The following is a 13,212-nucleotide window of genomic DNA, read 5'->3' as shown; positions in this document are numbered from 1 at the left end:
GACACAATCAAAATTTGTTTTTGAAAAGTGATATTAAGAATGCGCTCGATGGAAGTGAAGATGGGGAGGGTAGAGAAGATGTTATAGACGCCCAATAACCAGGATGCCCTTCGACCTCAACAGGAACAAAAATCTTGCAAGAGTGAACACTTTGTTGGGCAGGGATTGCAGATTAAGTATTCGCATGGTTTCTGATGAACCTGGCATCCCTCTGAGTGATATGCATCGACTTGTGAGCTAAAACATAGGCAAGAGAACGGTGTGCGCGAAGTTGGTGCGGCGAGGGCTCTCAGACGACCAAGGAAACTTGCACACAGATCTGCCAAGAGCTTCTAAAACATGAGAGTGAGGATCCAAATTTTTTAGACAATGCGCCACCAGACCTTTTCCTCTTCCCCCACCTCAAATCCATGCTGTGAGGAAGTCACCAGTGGAAGCATTACAACAGGCTGTGAAGAGGGAGCCTCGCAGTATTCCGGATGCCGCCTTCCCGAAGGCATACGAGGAATGGGAAACCCGTAGCAGCAATGTGTGGGGGTGCTACTCGGAAAACCTTCGGGTGAATGTATCAATTCTGGCAATAAAGTTTCATTTTAAAAAATCAACTCAGTCCCACTACTTTTGGGACAGACCTTCTATACACAATAAACATGAATAATCAATCTTAAATTCATTTACCCTGCAAGTAGAAGCTCTTTAAATGGATTTCAAAACTGAGTCATTGAATTCTTTGATTTCAAATTTAAGCGGTTGGTAATATTTATTAAAACAAAAATTAAGTACTCTTACCCCAAGATATCTCCAGTCAATTTGATAATTTACATGCTTTTATCAAGATCTCCCTTCTCACTCTCGTGTGCAGCTAACTTTTCTTCATGTTCCACCCTTGACCGAGAAGGTCGACTGTTTGATGACTCACCAACACAATCCGAAAGACTTTCACTTTTAGTTACAGTAGTAGTGCAGTCCATTGGCAAATTGTCCAACTGTAAGACAGGTTTAAATAAAGAGTAATCACCGCACAATACATTATTAATTACTGCATAAAACTAAGATCAACGCATCAAAGAATTAGATACCTATATTTACTTTATATGTAAGAAAGGGTGCATAAGAGTTAAACACATATTAATTAGAATTGATACTAAGATATTAGTATGTAAAGAATATGGAATAAGAGCACCATCCTCATCAGCATTTCCTTGTGAATGCATGTTAGTGTTAATGACAATCCTGGTGACAGATCCAGGAGTCAAATTCTTAGTTGTGGATACAATGTCCCAAGGTTGCTAGAGGATAAGGAGCTAGGGAGGGTGGCACACTCTTTGAGGCTGAGGATACTTTGGACCATCATATGGAGGAAGGCCAACTTCAACCACAGGAGACGGAAATGCCTGGACAGCCATCTGTTGGAAATCATTTAAAAATGAACACTTACCAGTGATTCCAGGGTGGGAATATTGACCCAGAAAACCTGTTTCCAATAAAAAGTAGGGATGGCCTGACAATAAATACGGATATACCAGTCTATTAATACCAACCAATACAATCAAAAACTTACTGTGATATATCCATGACAGTGACAAAAATACACATTACAGATTAAAAAATACAGGTATGACAAGCACATTAGCAAATTAGGAATTAAAACTACTCTTGACCAGCCAATTGAATGAATAATGAAATAAGGACCATCTGCACTTTTCCACAGTTTATTTAACGTACGATGCGTTCCAACTCATCGAGTCATCATCAGGTACAAGACCCAGGTACAAGTTCATTATGATAAACTTCCACGACCTCAAGCCTGAATCTGTTGAACCAATTGAATGAATATTTGAAAATTTCCAATGAAGGCACCAGTACACACACATGCCAGTCCCACTTTCAATAGGATAAGGGCTGCCCGGGAAGTGCTTAAAAAGTTCCCAAGAACCTGCTTAAAAACCCCATTACTTTCTAATTAAGTTGACTAATGTCAGCATAGAAAATATATTTACTCAAATTCACTGAATTATTTCCAGAGAATGTGAAAGCTGATTGCATAATGTGTCACTTATCTTTTTGTTAGTTCTAGTTTTTCAGTTTTCTATGGATAATTAAATTTTTCTTAAATTTAAAAACTGGCATCGGGAAGTTATTTAAAAATCATGTTCATTGGACCTTCCTCCATAGTGTCTCAATTTCATTCTTGTCACTTGGAACTGATGAAGTTACCACTCATGAACATAACTGGGACATCTTGTATGAATCATCATATCTGAGAGACAAGAGCACATTAATATAGCGTACATACGAGACAAACCAACGGTTGGGAAGAGTACGTTTTTGTTTCAGGGTCATAGCCATAGACCCATGACTCATCTCCAGTTTTAACCTTTCTTAGAAAACCTGGGTCATCATTTGTAGCTGGGAGCAAGTCCCCTGCAACTGCAGCACAAAATTCTTGACATTAAAGAGATCAAAGGGCATACGATGAGGCAGGTGGTGATCATTCCAAAAAAGGACTTTGCTGATTGTTTTGAAAAGTGGAGGAGACGCTGGGATAAGTGTGTGAGGTCCCAAGAGGAGTACTTCAAAGGGGACTACTTGCACACCATATGCATTGATTTACCAGGCAATAAATCCAAAGAGAAACCAGAGGTCACCGAAATGGTGTTAATGTGTCATTATCAAACTGAGTGGGATTACATTCCAAAAAAATTAAACACAGTGATTAACACAAAAAAGGAAAGTAGAGATAAATTTAACTCAACCAATTTGCTGCGTATTGGGGTACATCACTTTTAAGGTAAGTCAATATCTGAGGTCATTCCCCTAACTTCTTAGTTTACACTGCCCAAGGAATTTTTACTGGTCTTTACACCTTAAACGGTAAGAGTATTGTTAAATTCATAATTACCGCACTGCCAACTGCTACTCCTCCCACAGATCTTCCATCACTGCCAGAATCTTTACGGGAACCAATGGTTGCAACTGGCTTTCCTTGTACACTTGCCAGAGGAAGTGATGGATTTTCCTTATTGATATCAGATCCTCTCGAGGCACGCACGGCCACGGCTCTTCCTCCTTCAGGAAAGAGTTCTGGCTTCATCTTCCTGCCACTTTGACGCAGACTTTCAAGTTTAGGAGAGGCTCCTTGGTGCACTGTAGCAGATGGTTTTTGGTATGATTTTCCACATGAAGAATTCTTCATACCAACCACATTACCATGTCTACTGCGCCGGACTCTACTTTCAGGCTCCTGAATAAAGGAGGGCAGCTCTTATCAATGACTCAGTAAAAACATCTCTTACGTGGTCATTACCATTTACACGAATAATTGAGAATTAATTGAAATATTATACAAAATAAAATGGCCATAAATAACCCTCTTTTGCTTGAATACTTGTCACCTCACAAACAATAATGACAAAATTTACAGTTTCAAAACTTCTGCTTATATGAGAGAAAACATACTTGGCAGCTTCAAATTCTGCATGTCCACTAGCAATATTTTTATCTATGCTAAACACACTTTCCAGAGGCTACTCTTCAAGCAATTAAAAGTCACACACGATACACTGTAATTAGCATACATTTGACTCTTTCAAGCCAACTCCTTCCTTTATTCCTTTATCGATGTTTCTCTTTTCACCATCGGCAGCTGTAGGGGTAGCACTTGCTCCACCCAATGGCAAATCTCTACTTTTCTGCATTCTTGCCACACTGGAAGCCATAACACTTGCTGCAGGAGCTTTGGACCAAGACACTTTTTCATTCTGTGACTTTTACAATAAATAAAAAAAATGTAACATTTTTAATGCAGTTGAACTAACCCACACAATGGCATGCAAATAAAAAAATCAAATGCAGTAATCGACCCCAACATCGGTTTGGTAGGTTATGGTAGTGTTCAGACAGTAATAAGTCTGATGGCGTGTGAAGCTCACACATCAGGGTGGAGGGACCAGACCCTTTCCCTGTGCCAGTTATGGCTTCCCAGGAAGATCTGGCACCCGAAAAATAACACAGCTTGGGTGGAGCCGATTGTGCCCATAGGCATTCCCAGGAATCGAACCCAGGCCCTGCAGTCAGTAGTTCATTGCTCTACCCTTGGACTACCACGTCCCTAACAGGGTAAAATTAAAATCATTTTGAAACTGATTTTAATTTTTCAGGTACATATTTAAGAAGATCACCGCACCATTAAATTTTCACTTATGTTTTATGAATAAAGAGGTGTATACTACATGCATGCTAAATAAACAAAGTGCATCAAGAGTAATAACAGATTCACAAACAATGCAAAGAGGAGCTCATGGAACTTGTGCGATTTTGAAAGGAAGTTTTCAGGTCACTATAATGAGTGGTAATCTTGTAGCAAATGCAGATCCTTCTCTGAAAAAGGAAATCTTTATGGCCACATGATAATTACAAATAGCCTCACCTGAGTTAATTAAACAAAGAATCTTGCAGCTACAGGGGCCCTTAATATAATGAATTAAACATGCACTTAGTTAAGGTAGACATTCACTGCCCGGGACCTATTTCCCCCCTTAATTCCCATCTTTTGACCCCTTCCCCAACTCCCTTGCTCATCTCACTGCCTTGAGCTTCGGCTTTACTCTATCGCTACTAAAATATCTACACTATTTCAAACCACAACCAGAAATAATTCATATTATTTAGTAATTAATCCCATGCACATTTAAATTACCTGCATTTTGTTGAAATTAAGCTGGGGACTGTTTTCAATTTCCCAAAGCGCTAGGTTAAATCCCTTGCGTCTTTTCTGAAGCTTGCCGAATCTTTCCTTATTCCCCTCATAAGAAAAGAGCTCAGATAATTTACACGCCCCACTAAAGTGAAAAGAACAATGCATAAAACCTTTGTTAACTATGAAATTGGATTGATTATTACCCGCCCTAATGCATATGAGAACTGAGATGAAGCCAATTGATTTTCAGTCAACTTGCAATTTTGACTTCAGAATCACTATAACCCCTTAGCAACTTTCACCAGTTCAAACCTTTGCACTGATTAATTGATTTCACAACTTTTTGCTGGAGGGTATGAACTAACAGAATTTTATCTCCATTTTACATTTTTATTTCCTTAATCATATTGTACACTTTATTGCTACTTGACCACTGTAGTTGTGAAATGAGAATTTTGTGCTTTTTATGCTGTGCTAGAATGCAAGCCCTTGTTAAAACATTGAGATTTATGGAAATAAAATATTGCATGTGATTGTCAGTTACTACCACAAGCTAATAGTCGAGTTCACCCTACTTATATTTCAAAGGATGTCTGGCTTCATGCGAATGCAATGAGTCCTCATACAAAACTAATGACGTTTTTGCTTTTGAAAGAGGATAAGTTTTGAAGTATAGATAATAGGAACACACTAATTTCACAATTAATATTTATTGCTGATCATGGTTGCCTGCAATGCCATTTACATCAGGCAAACTGTGAGAACATTTGGACTACTTCACAAACAAAAAATACACTTCTCAGTTGGCCAAACACCCATTGAAACCCAACCAACACAGTGCTTTCCAAACCAAGATCCTAAATATGGAGAAAATAGGTCCAAGATTAGAGGTGCTAGAAAAATTAGGAGTAAGCCCATGTGCATACTCTAATGAAAACCCCCTGATTAATAAGCTATTGCACTCCTCTCACTCTCCCCTCCTAAGTTCCCCACTGCCCCACCCATCTCCTTCGACCATGCGGTGCGATCTCAGGCCCCCATGTGCTGTCCATCTACCCCTCCCCCTTCGCCAAAATGCCTCACTCCTTCAATGCCTGCCCCTCTTCACCTAAATGCCTCAATCCTTCAAACCCTTCCCCCTCTCACTCCAAACCCTCACCTGTCCCTTCTTCCTGGAAGTGCATATATCCCTTGCTTCATGACGTATTTTCACCCGATGATGCCAGTGGCAAAACCATGGCAATCAATAAATATTAATTGTGAAATTGATATGAATCTGTTCTCTGTACAATGCAGATATTCCACCGAGTAACAGCAAAAACAAGGTTGTAGATACATTTTTTCATTATGTCAACATGGTCCTATCACAATTACATAAACATATCATATGCTTTCATTTTCATGGACTATAAACTGTGGGATATTTATGCTGCGAATGATAAGGTGTCTTCTGAACATTTGATTTGAAAACCTAATTAAATAGTGTTCATAAAATAGTGGCATCAAGCCCTACTAAACTAGACTGGAGAAACTTTGATTGGCTGATAGGTGGCAATTGCATTGAAGACTTTGCCAACCAGGGTGCGCACGCTTGCTAGATCTCACAAGAGTTATACAACTCTCTCTTTTGTGGGATGTAGTCTCAGTGGGTTGCTTTGCTGGCTTCAGGACCTATCGCCTTGAATTGCACAATTTGGTTTGAGAATGACCACCTGTACAGTACCCAATATTAAATTCTCTATTTTAGCCCGCTGCTGTGGAACTTCCAAATAACAAAGCTGCATTGTAGCTGAAAGGATTTGTGTTTTCTATTCTTTTACAGTGTTCAGTGGTTAACAGCCATTTTGGATTCCTGTGTGCGAGGTCATAGCTGGTTGGTAGTGTTGCTGTTCAAGTGTCTTTTATTGCAAATGTTTTGCCTTGCAATCTGGATACATTGTAATTGATCTCAAATTTTGTGTTTTCATAAGTAATATAAATAGCGGGTGGCTTTATTTGTTAGTTAGGTCATTTGTCATTGACATCAATTTACACTTGAATTAACATTAAATTACCATTCATTGAGCCGGATGAAATTATTATTCATTAAATTCTTAACATTCCCTTTTTTAAATTCCCAAATCTTTGTTTAAAGGTTTGGCAAGTACCATAAAATTAGCATGGCTACTACAGGGTCTTCTGTCATGATACATGCCTGCACCGGTGACTGCATGCCTGTAAGGACCTTTATCACTACATTGGAAGGTATCATGTCTGATCGAAGAGAAGGCTCTTCTTCTGGAGAAGGATACTCCCTTGGGTGGAATTGCAAAAACTAGCCGTAACAATGGGACTGCATCAGTTCACTCGAATGCAACAAGTGGCAGAGTGAACAGAAAGCTGCCCGAGGTTCAGTCTTTCGATGAAGGAGAGATGCCAATCCTTAGACTGGAAGATTGGGAGGCTTTCTTGTGCCGTTGAGGTGGGACGCGACAGCTGCAGCAAGGGATGGAAGAAGTGAAGACAAACCTCATCCTCAAATCCCAACAGATATCAGGTACTAGTAGAAGATAGCCCCTATGGTATCTGCAATCCCTACCTTCACTTATGTGAGAGCACCACTGGACAGGCACCATCAGAGTAGGTGAGGATCCTAATGGTAGGCATTAAGAATGTCAGATGTGTAATGACTCCATTGCAGGAAAGGGCGGACCAAGAGGGTGTGAGCCAGCACCTAATGGCCTGGTGCTCTCAGATTGGCGGAGTTTCCAAGGTGACAAAGGTAGTTGGAGAGGCAGCCATGAAGCACTCCAGGTTTGGAGTCATGGCTGACGTTGGTGTCAACAGTGCCGTTGACTGTGGCTCTGAGGAGATTCCTTCAGGGAATTGAACTCGGAAGTGAAGTGGGTAGGTGGGGTGAAGTGGTTGGGTGGCTTTGAAGAGGTTGATGTGACATAACCTTGCCTTGAGGATTGATCATTGACCTCTGGTTTTGAGCCAAATGGAAGGCATTACTAAGAGGTTGCATCATTTCTGCAAACAAAGGGGCCACAGCCTTCGACCTTAAGTCGATGATTCAATCATGTAGGAGCCCTCTGAATCATTCTGGTGTGAACTACTCATCTAAGGCCACCAGGTGCGCAGTGGGTAGGACATAAGATCACCGCTGAGCTTTTTAGATTAAAGAATAACTCAAATATTGGTTTCCTAAAATCCTCGTTGTTAACTAATTAAGACTTAAACGAAGTGACGGACAGTGCTAAAGTTGCAAACTTATTATGTAGATAAACCGGACAGAACTTTCAGAAATAAAAGGAAAATGATCCCATCAAACGCTCCAGTAATCGTAATGCCGTAAAACATTATCTACATTAGGACAGTGTCTGGCATAGTACAATTTTATTTTTTACATAAAATCAAATGCTTGCGGAATATTCTGAGTACTGTTTAATTACAATATTAGTAAGTTAGTAATTTCCATAATTTAAATCTCTAACTAATGTTTGAACAAAATCAAGGCAATATTAATGTGTTATTGTTAGATTAGAGGAGCTGAGGATGGGTATTTCAGCCAGGAAAAGCCTACACAGAATGCAATTATAATACCAAATAGCATTTTGACGAAACAACAAACACAATAAACCGCCAGTTCACCACGCTATGTACTTACGTTTCGTAGGTTCCAAAAAAGTGGACCTTATACTTGTTGCCCTTTGTGCCAGCTGAATGTTCTGGAACAGTTTCGACCTTAAGTAGAATAGGTATTAATAATTAATATTTCAAATTGAGGTGTTTAGTGATCGTTAATGAGAATTACACTTTTACCCTTGCTGGCCATGGCGGATATCCTCTGACTTTGGCAAATACTAAGTCACCTGGAATATAACTTTTAGCCATTTTCAAAGGTGTTTTCCTAATTCACCGGCTCGAGCTTTTACTAGTCAACGATATCATACAGTTCAATCGGTTTGTGCAGAAGCAAATCTTGAACTTTTTGAGCGGGACTTTTCCTGTATTCATACGCCTCGGATTTTCAGACTGCTTAGTGGCTCCGCTCATGAGTGTAGTGCATACAATGCAAATAAATATAATAAATTTAATCCATTTGATGGCTCTACTTTTGTAGAATGTCATACCATATTTTCTCTGTATAATAATTAATGATTTAAATGAATTATAACCGTAATAACTATTTTTGTTAATATTTTCGGTAAACAATTGCCAAACTATCTTGCTTATCATTAGGTTGAAATTCGTTTCAAATTGCACTTAGTCTGGACCTCACTTGAACGTGTATAAATTGATAAACTTATCGGTCCACCTCGTTGGAGGGCACAGAGAATTTTTGTTATTTCTAAAAAAATCACAATTCTACTGATGCGAGAATATGTAAATCCCGAGGTTGCAGTTATTTTAGATTTCTCCGAACAACTTCCAGTTAGTGTGGATTCATTCGGTAATTGTATACTAATTTAGATTCTGACGTTATTGCCGTAATAACATTAGTCTTTTCTCGCCCATTGTAGTTTTAAGTGCTTAAAGCGAATAGATGTAAGATTTTTAGAATATTTTGTCGCTGCACCCCTTCTAGTTTCTTTGGGTGGCTTACCATTAATGCATGTGGTGTTAGCAAAAGATTTTCTGTGATTTCATTAAAGGATTGCATTAACATTAGCGGTGAGTCACTACTATAAATAAGGACTACTGACCGGAGGGGCCGGGATAGCCTCTCTGGGCACCTGCAACACCACCCAAGCTTTGTGATTTTTTGGGTACCAAGTCTTCCTGGGTACCCATTACCGGCAAAGGGAAAGGAACTGGTCCCCGTACCCTATGTGTGATTTCCAAGCGCCGTATAGGGCTTGGTAATGGTTGAACTCTACCATCACCGACCTTCGGGTAATAACTATGTTTATATACATATATCATTATTGGTCGTTCAAGCCTAAAATTGGTTGACTACAGCCCTCCATGCTACCCTATCTGATGCTGATGGGCTTACTTCCTGGTATTTTTTGCAATGTACTTTATTCTATATTTGTCTCTTGGCCTTCCTCAAGGGACTTTTCCCTCCATTTTCCTTCCATCATATTCTTCACAAATCCATTGTGCCTCAGGGTGTGGCCAACCCTTCTGGTTCTTTTTTCTAAGGTAAAATTCCAAGCATGTTGTTCCATTCCACATAGTTGAACACTTTCTCCAAGTCCATGAATGCCACATACAGTTGCTTGTTCACATGTATTAAATTCTCTATTACGATTCTCAGACCAGAGTGTGGCTTCCCTGGTTCCTCTGTTCTTCCTAAAACTAAATGGTTTCCTGATAAGTTATCTTTAATTTTCCTCTCCATTCTTTGACTTAATATTCGTGTAAGTATTTTTGATTCCATTGACACAAGACTCAAGGTTCAGTGTTCCTCACATTTCGCTGTCCTCGTTTTTTTCTTCTAGAAACACAATCATCACACTCCTTTGATAGTCTTCCTTCTTTGTAGTTATCTTTGATTGTTGCTTACAGATTGTCCTTGGCTTTATATCCGAGTGCCTGGATGATGTCTTCATCGATTTTGTCATTTCCATGAGCTTTGTTAAGGTCTTTTACTGCTCTATTGAATTTGCACCTCAGTATGTATGGGCCTTTGTTTCCATCATCCGTTTCACTCTCGTCCTTCATCAGGTTTTCTTCCAGCAGCCTCGAGCCTTAGTAGTTCTTCGATGTATTGCTTCCATCTATTGGCCACATCTTCACCTTCTATCAGTTTATCCCCTTTTACATCCCTGATGTTATTGCTTTTCATTTTCCCTTCTCTGAAATGTTTCTTTGCCAGTTTGTATGCTGTGGCAGTATTCCCCTTCATATTTTCGTTCATTTCCTCGCAGCAGGCTTCTATGCAATTCTTCCTAGCCTTTTTGCATTCTCGGTCGACTTGGTTCTTAAGCTTCTTGTGGAGCCTTTCTCCATCATCATTCCTGGCGTTCTTATAATTTCTTCCTTCTTCTACTAGTTCCCTTATCTCTGTTGTGGCCAAAGGCCTTGATGGAAGGCCAAAAGCAGAGTAGAGTGTTTGCTAGCGATGGCCTTCTGCAACAGCATTTCAGCCATTCCCCAACCCCTTAGTGTCCCAACTTGGCACCAGCAGACCAATTCCTATTCCCAGAAGTGAACTCCTCCCTCAAAGGACACCACCATGGGTCCCAAAATGCCGTCAATGAAGCTTGCACGCATATCCTTAAGGACCTTCTGGAATCTGCCTAACAGGGAGCCTTTGTGTTGTAAAAAATCCGCTGGTAAAAGTATGTAGAAGCTCACGGGATGTACTTTGCCGAATTTTGAAGCATTGTAGCAATATCAGAAATAAATCTGCTTTTCCAGATACTTGTTATACAAAATATTTGCAATCTACAGGGCCATGTAGGTTATCATAATCAGCATCTATGTTTGTCTTCCTTGTCACGAGGTGAAGAAGAATCTGCGGACCATGACATTTGGTCCCCCTTCTCCCTCCTCCACTTGCTGCAACAAAGGGCCTTTGGACAACCACTTCTTCTTCCAGGCCATCAGCTGTCATCTATGCTGTACTTCTCATATGATTTCCCAATTCTCCTTTATTGCTCACGCTCCTCTCTTTTGGTTGGCACTGAGAAACTGGTCTGGACTAAGTTTACTTAGATTGTGTTCAATGGGATAGTATTCTTGAAGAGAGTTCCCATGAAGATTGCTAAGCTTATCCAATTCATGATGTGATTCTAGGTATAATGGAACTCCCACATTTGAAAGCTGCGTTTATGAGTGGAATGGATGTTAGAGTTTGAGAGGCAACAAACTCGCCAATCACTTCCCAACTGGCAATTACCCCTCCTCAACCAATGACACTGCCTATGAAATATTGTCAGAAATCCAGGCAAACAAAGTTTTCGTACTGATTTTTTAATTGATTAAATACACTTCATTTACAGGTGATGAATTAATTCAAAGAATATGTTGGTCTTCAGCTCATACTTTAGCTTCATATGCACTTTGCTATGATTAGTCAGGTCGAAAAATATAATGATCTATTATGCTATTTATTGATGAATACTTAGAGGTAATAAATATTTGAAACACCAAAATAATCCCATGCAACTCAAATGAGAATTTTTGCTAAGTTTACCTTATGAAAAAAATTAGGAGAACTGCATGTAAAAATATGGAAATTTGCAAGCAGGTAAAAGTGAATTTATATTTCTCCTTATACTAAAGTTTAATATTTTATTGAGGTTTAAAAATGTTCACTATCCCACAGAATTAGCACTCAATTCCCTCTTTTTTACGATACACATTTTGCTAGTTGATTTGAGTCGGTATTATTTTTATTACGTATTCTTTTTGGATCGTTTTGCCGAGTTCATTCATTCACAATCACTAATATACATGCACAAATTAACAACAATGCATTATGATTACATTAAAACTGCACTTTTTATTTCCAATATAAATACAAGTTTTGTTTAGAAAGGCAACGATTTTTTCGTGACATGTGCGTGAAGTGCTGAATCAGACCATCAGTTAAGTGTGTGAATGATCGGAGATCATGTTGGCATTGATGAGATGACAGTGCACACCATTATCACTGGCAATTCAGCAGATGCAAAAGATCTGCCCTAAACTCATCCAGAAGGTCTTGATGGATTATCAAGGGTAGAGTTGAGTCTCTGCTTGAAAAGAGCTTCTGCAAAGGCATTACAACATCTACGCAAACATCTTATAGTCACCACTGGGCACCAGCAGACTATTTCTTATGCCCAAAAGTGTATGTAATCCTCCCTCAAAGGACACCATCATAGGACCTTTAGGTACTACCAAAGAACCTTGCACGCATATCCTAAAGGACATTCGAGAATCTGCCTACCAGGGGCCCTTAGATTAGTGGAATAGCCACTGGCAAAAGTGTGTCAACACTCAAGGGATATACGTCGAAGAATTTGGAGGCATTGCAGCAATATCTGAAATAAATCTATTTTTCTAAAACTTTTCCTGATACTTTCTATACAAACCATTTAGGTATGTAAAATGGAATTTGAAACATATATTTATGCAATACTATAATAGCCTACTCATAAATAAGAGAATACTATGGAAAAGAAATACTCAATCACAATATCATCAGCTGTATGTGGAAAATCCTATAATAAAAAACCCTAGAATTATTTTGCTTGGTTTCAACTTAGTGTATTAGGCCTAGTTTCAACTTTTCAGTATCTTCTTTGGCTTTTTGACTTTTCATCCATTTCCTTCATTTTAAAAGTCTTTTCTTAACTATTTCCAACTAGTTAATTCCCTATTCAACTTTTTCTGTATTTTAATTACTCCGTCCTTGTTTTCCTTAATTATATTAGTAACACATTCTTTTCCTGATGACATCTACTGAGCTCATCAAACTCTTAGTTATGTTTAATGCATCAAGAAGCCTTTACAGTATCACACACCTTTTTTAGTACTCCTAATCTTTATTCCAATAGGTTTGCCATGAAGTAGTAATTATTTTTTGAAAAACT

This window comes from Hetaerina americana, unplaced genomic scaffold (assembly GCF_022747635.1).
Source record: "Hetaerina americana unplaced genomic scaffold, ioHetAmer1.1.p SCAF_120, whole genome shotgun sequence".
NCBI classification, from domain to species: domain Eukaryota; kingdom Metazoa; phylum Arthropoda; class Insecta; order Odonata; family Calopterygidae; genus Hetaerina; species Hetaerina americana.
Note: the sequence above shows the minus strand (reverse complement) of the source record.